Below are 7313 nucleotides of genomic sequence, written 5' to 3' on the forward strand. Positions count from 1 at the left end.
AAGGTACCTTCACACATAACGATTTCGTTAACGATATAGTTGCTTTTTGTGACGTAGCAACGATATCGTTAACGAAATCGTTATGTGTGACAGCGACCAACGATCAGGCCCCTGCTGGGAGATCGTTGGTCGCTGGGGAATGATCAGGACCTTTTTTTGGTCGCTGGATCTCCCGCTGTCATCGCTGGATCGGTGTGTGTCACGCCGATCCAGCGATGTGTTCACTGGTAACTAGGGTAAATATCGGGTTACTAAGCGCAGGGCCTCGCTTAGTAACACGATATTTACCCTGGTTACCATTGTAAAAGTAAAAAAAAAAAAAACAGTACATACTCACATTCCGATAATCTGTCACGTCCCTCGCCGTCAGCTTCCCTGCACTGTGTCAGCGCCGGCCGGCCGTAAAGCAGAGCACAGTGGTGACTTCACCGCTCTGCTTTACGGCCGGCGCTTACACAGTGCAGGGAAGCTGACGCTGGGGGACGTGACAGGAATGTGAGTATGTAGTGTTTTTTTTTTTTACTTTTACAATGGTAACCAGGGTAAATATTGGGTTACTAAGTGCGGCCCTGCACTTAGTAACCCGATGTTTACCCTGGTTACCCGTGGACTTCGGCATCGTTGAAGACAGTTTCAACGATGCCGAAGTCGTTCCCCTGATCGTTGGTCGCTGGAGAGAGATGTCTGTGTGACAGCTCCCCAGCGACCACACAACGACTTACCAACGATCACGGGCAGGTCGTATCGCTGGTCGTGATCGTTGGTAAATCGTTTAGTGTAACGGTACCTTTAGTCTACTGTCTAAGCCTATTTTCTAGGAGACTAAAACTGTCAGCTAGATTGTCAGCTACAGCAAAAGAGAGAGGGGAGAAGGAAGGGGGCGGGTGAGTGAAAGTGGCTTGGTATCAGTCTGACTCTGACTGGCACCTATTTTTGCCCCTGCTATTCTGTGTTCTGTATTTTCTATGAGACACTGTATAAAGTTAGAACAATTATTAGAGGCTCTGGGGATTAATAACAAATATTCTGGTCTCTAATTGTGTCTCACATGATATCAAAGCGATGAGTAATGGAAGGTCGAATAGAAGGTTAAAATGGATTGTTCTACATAAACCTTGGAAGTGTTACCCTCTGTAGGAATATTGTGAAGTCCGTTTTACTCAGACCAGGACTGATTATTATTTGTACTTATCAAAGACAGAACTTGAGTCCAGATTAATAAACGAAGGTGATTGCTGGTGAGGAGCATCCGTAATGGTGTCAATTAGAAATTGAAGGTGCAATTCTTAAAGAACTCACTATTGACTGTCCATCATCCATCCAATGGTCCAAAGAGTGGAACTCTGGTATCCTGTTAAGAAAAAGCATCAGTCATTGGAAGATGACAAATCTTGACTATTTGCATAACATCAAGTCTGGAGGATTTAGATAAGAAGTGGGAGCTAAGGAAGTTTAGGAGCCATAAATGAGATTGGGATATGTGACACCAGGTCTGAAACTAGACCTGGAAGCTACAAATGGAAGTGGAGATTTAGGCATGGTAGATAGATGAGGTCTGTGAGATTCATGTGAAGTCTGAAGCTGAAGCTGAGACTTGAGAGCTATAGTAGCATCTTGGATTAATACCTCACAACTGCAATCTATTCACTTTTTCTAGGGGCTTGGAGGTGTATATGAGGTCTGGAAGCCAAGCATGAAGTCTCAAAGCTTTATATAAGGATTAGACACTTGAGATCATAGAAGATGTATATCAGGTTTGGGAGATAAAGATGACTCCGGGGATTCATATATGAGGTCTGGGAGCTATAGATGATATCTCATAACTCACCACTGGAACCAGAACAGCTGTTCAGAATTTAATACCCATCTCTGTTCAATTAGCCACCAGAAAGAATGACCTTCAAGAACAGAAGACTAATCATCTCCACTGGGTCTTCATTAACTTTCCATGAAAATTCACAGCATCACTGTCCACGGACATGATAACTCTTCTTCACATCTCAGAGAAATGAGTTGATAATGTCCAAACCTGGTCAAGTAAATACACTGACTGGACACTGGTCATCATCAGAACCCCCACATGGGACCACTAATAAGTAACAAGCTTGGGGTCCACTTTAAAAAATTAGAAGCCAAAATGGCCATGTGGTAATAATCCACATCCACAATCCAAAGGAAGAAGCAAGTTAGTTTTAGGAGATGGGGTTGGAATAACTCGTCATCTCAATCTGCAGTATTCTCATCTATTTTCGCAGTGGAGATTGATGGTGCTGTATTCTTAGTGTTACTCTTGTAGGCCATTCCTCCCCAGCCATCACTCATAGCCATAGGTATCTCATTGGCGGAATTCCTGGGACCTTCTACAAAATCTACAACTTCTTCAACTATTACAAAAAACTTCCAAAAAATTGTTCTAAATTGAATAGCCACTGTTATTACTTCATTACATCAGTAGTGAGGATCCTGAGCCTTCCTCTACTGCTAACTCAATAAGAGTAAAGTGTGCATGTCCAGAGGGCCCTGCGCTACTCCTCCAGCCTTTCAGCAAGAAATCATTGAGGATGTCGGCTGACTTAGTTATGGGCATACAAGTTATTTGTTGCTCTGATTAGATAATAGAAAGAAAACCATTGGGGCAATCTTCCTGCTCCACACAGTTAAACATCTTGGTGAGCATGCGCACAGTCTCTTCCTTCAGAAGAAGCATAACCTAGCTGCAGGCCACCAACCACAAAAGCCTCCTCTTTGCCCTCATGTAAGCCAACAATAAAAATATCTAGGCTGTTCTAGCAGTCGATGGAACACAACCAAATACACAAGGAGAGACCCAACCCATTCCTTAGGAGATTAGATGGGATGAAGACGAGAAGCTGCTCCCCATGCCAGGATCCTAAAATCTTCTGAAACATCTTTCCAGGTTTGAGCGAGATATTTGGGCACAGCAACATAGACCGCAGAGCCATTGTGGCAAGCCTCACTGGTGTCTTTACTATTTTCCACACTCTGAGCATCATTTCTCTAATTTACAGGTTCCCTTACTCTTTACGGGGGCTATCAAGTTTCTTTCAAGACAAGGGTCAGCTGTCCACCACCTCTCCACCAATAAACACTGCCCACACAGCTTCAAATACAAGGCAAGATCTACTTTGGTCCAGCTCATGAAGGGGCAAAATTTGAAGAGCCTAATGGGTCCTTTAAGGGTCGCATATTCCCATTATATAGAATATTGGAATTTTCTTGTCAGGATATTTGGCACCTCACACAATCGCAAAAATAGAAGAATCAGGCAGCCAAATGGTCACATCATGATCAGACCACATACTACCACCACATGGTGACTGAATGCTACAATAATGATCATTAATAAAAACTCCAATACTAATAACATTAATATTACCACTGGTGACATACATAGGAGCTCTGTATATAGTTTCATTGTAGTGTACATATAATACAGTAAGCTGTGTATGTAGTGTACATATAATACAGTAAGCTGTGTATATAGTGTATAGTGTACAGGTAATACCGTGATCACCAGTGGCATTATACACAGGAATTTTGTGTGCAGTGTAAAGTGTACAGGTAATTCAATGATCACCAGTGACATTAAACACAGGAGCTCTATGTATAGTGTACAGGTAATACAGGGATCACCAGTGACATTATACACAAGAGCTCTGTATATAGTGTCAGTGTACAGGTAATACAGGGATCACCAGTGACATTATACACAGGAGCTCTGTATATAGTGTCAGTGTACAGGTAATACAGGGAGCACCAGTGACATTATACACAAGAGCTCTGTATATAGTGTCAGTGTACAGGTAATACAGGGATCACCAGTAACATTATACACAGGAGCTCTGTATATAGTGCATAGATAATACAGTGATCACTTGTTACATTATGCACATTACATTATGCAGTGATCAGCAATGATATTATTCACAGGAGCTCTGTATATAGTGTCAGTATACAGGTAATATGCAGTGATCACCAGTGACATACACTGGTGCTCTGTATATAGTGTCAGTGTACAGATAATACAGTGATCACTGGTAACATTCAAAGAAGCTCTATGTATAGTGTCGGTGTACAGGTAATACAGTGATCACCAGTCATATTATACACAGGAGCTCTGTATATAGTGTCAGTGTAGAAAAAAGGTATATTCAACTCACCATTTAGATGAATTTTCTTATGAGTGCAGGAAATCTTGAGCACGGATTCGCGTCTCTACCAGACACCTAGAGATGCACATGTGGAAAAAAGGGAATCCAGCTCCAAGAGGTAAAATCACTTAACTTTAATAGTATTCATTTAAAATAGAAATAGGCTATAAGACATACAAAAACCGCAAATACCGGAAGGAGCGTGCCTGTGTAAACTGTACGCGTTTCAAATGCACAAGTGCTCTTAGTCTCAGTTTTTGTATGTCTTATAGCCCATTTGTATTTTAAAGGAATACTATTAAAGTTAAGTGATTTTATCTCTTGGGGCATACAGGTAATACTGAGATCACCAGTGAAATTATACACAGAACCTCTGTATATAATGTAATTGTATAGGTAATACAGTGATCACCAGTGACATTATACACAGGAGCTCTGTATATGATGTCAGTGTACAGGTAATACAGTGATCACCAGTGACATTATACACAGGAGCGCTGTATATCATGTCAGTGTACAGGTAATACAGTGATCACCAGTGACATACACAGGAGCTCTGTATATAGTGTTAGTGTACAGGTAATACAGTGATCACCAGTGACATACACAGGAGCTCTGTATATATTGTACAGGTAATAAAGCAATCGCAAGTAAAGCTATGCACAGGAGCTTAGTATATAATGTCAGTGTACAGATAATATGGTGATCACCAGTGGCATTATACACATGAGCTCTGTACATAGTGTCCATGTACCGGTAATACAGTAATCCCCAGTGACATTATACACAGGAGATGTGTATATAGTGTATAGGTAATATAGTGATCACTAGTGACATTATACACAGGAGCTCTGTATATAGTGTCAGCGTACAGGTAATAAAGTGATCACCAGTGACATTATACATAGGAGCTCAGTATATAGTGTACAGGTAGTACAGGGATCAACAGTGTCATTATACACAGGAGCTCTGTATATAGTGTCAGTGGACAGGTAATACAGTGATCACCAGTGAAATTATGCACAGGATCTCAGTATTATTTGTACATGTAATACAGGGATCAACAGTGACATATACTGTATATGAGCTCTGTATACAGCATATAATGTATAGTGTCAGTTTACAGGTAATACAGTGATCACCGGTGGCATTATACACATGAGCTCTGTATATAGTGTCAGTGTACAGATAATTCAGAGATTACCAGTGGCATTATACACATGAGCTCTGTATATAGTGTCAGTGTTCAGGTAAGACAGTGATCACTAGTGACATTATACACTGTATCTCTGTATATACTGTCAGTGTACAGGTAATACAGTGATGATCACCACTGACATTATACATAGGAGCTCTGTATATAGTGTAGAGGTAATACAGTGATCACTGGTGACATTATAAACAGGAGCTCTGTATATAGTGTCAGTTTGCAGGTAATACAGTGATCACCAGTGACATACACTGGAGCATTGTATATATGGAGCGCCCCCAGACACAGGGCCACGCGTTTCGGTACCGGGCCTCTGTGGTTCGGTTCTGAGGCTGTCACGGTGGCTAGACCCGGTCCGCGACCCTGCTAAGGGGCGTCCAATGAAAGTAGTGTTGCAGTCTGTCAGGGGTTCGTGACGCCACCTGTGGTGTTCGGTCAGGGTGACCGACGCTGCTATGGGGTCCACTGGGGTGATGGAATGGCAGCTGGATGGTATACCTTCCCACAGGTGAAGTATGTCCCCAGGGCTTCCCAGTGGTGTAGGTGGCGATGGTGTGAGGTGCAGTCAATAATGAGGACACAAGGTTGCAGTCTCTTTACCTCTTTACTGAAGGCTTCAGGATCCTCTATCCAGAGTACGTTTAACAGGGCTTTCAGAGACCGGCCGGTCCGATGGGCACATCCAGAATTTTCTTCACAGATGGAAATCGTTGCCTACCACTAGCGCCTGTGTGTTGTAGTCCTATCCTGCTGAGCATTCGGAATAGTCCTCACAACTGCTGTTCTCGTTCGTTCGTTCTCTACAGCTCTCTCTCGTTCTTTGGTTCCAGATGTTACTAGTTTCTAACGTCCCCCAGGTATGTTATGGCTAGGACGCCACCCGTATGACGGGAAGGCTTGGAGGTCTTCCGGGACCCTAGAGACGCCCCTCTCCCAATGTTGCCCCCTATGTATTCGTAGGTGTAGAAGGTAGACAGCCAACCTATGACTGACTGTCCAGCGGAGTTTGAAGTAAGGCCTGAAGCCAGTTACTCCTACGGTGTTCCGGCCACCGACTACGCGCCTCAGTAAGATGTTGCCTTTCTCTCTCTCGGCACGACTCTTACTGGCTCTCCTTTGTGCTTGATCTCGTTTACACGGTTCCATAATATCCTTCCTTTCGTGTGTCTTTCTTAGGATACCGCCGCAGGGTGTGCAGGCGTGGTTCCGTTACGTTCTGTTCTGTTCGCTAGGCACCTGCCAGGTTCCCACACCTGACAGGGGCCCCCCTGTGCCTTCTCCCTGCAACACCCCCTGCCATGGGATGTTGCCTGAATCCAACCCAGTCAGCTTCTGACTAACTTCCTCCCCAGCCCCTAGTTTTACCAGTGTGAGGAGTGGCCCAATAAATAAAGCCTTTTTCTCCCCCTAGTGGCCGGAGTGTGAAGTGTAATGTGTTCTGGTGATACCTGGTCAGGTGAACTCCTTAGTGCCATCAGACGTACTGCTACTCCCCTTAGCGGCAGAGCGCCATACTGCAATGACCAGGTCTCTGGGGCGCTGCATATACTCTCAGAGTACAGGTAATACAATAATCACCAGTGAAATTATACACCGTAGCCCTGTATATACTGTCAGTGTATGCTTCCTAGGGATAAGCTGGACATAGGCAAAGAAACGTAGGAGCAGCTGCCTACCTGCATAGGAGTTTAATAGAACACGTGGCTAATATGCAGGAGCGGATCGCAGTGGTTATACCCATAGTGAAAATACATTTAGTGAATGCTTAGGCAGTGCAGAGCTGAGCAAATAACAGAAAGGCCATAATACATCCTTCAATGAAGGGGATGGCTTATGGTCAAGAGGCAAGGGCCATGTGAAGTTTGGGAAAAGGTTGTGGAGGTGAACTACAGAGTATACCAACCAGGGAAGAGAAAACCCGAACAGTTGTA

The sequence above is a fragment of the Ranitomeya imitator genome, chromosome 3 (genome assembly GCF_032444005.1).
Source record: "Ranitomeya imitator isolate aRanImi1 chromosome 3, aRanImi1.pri, whole genome shotgun sequence".
NCBI classification, from domain to species: Eukaryota; Metazoa; Chordata; class Amphibia; order Anura; family Dendrobatidae; genus Ranitomeya; species Ranitomeya imitator.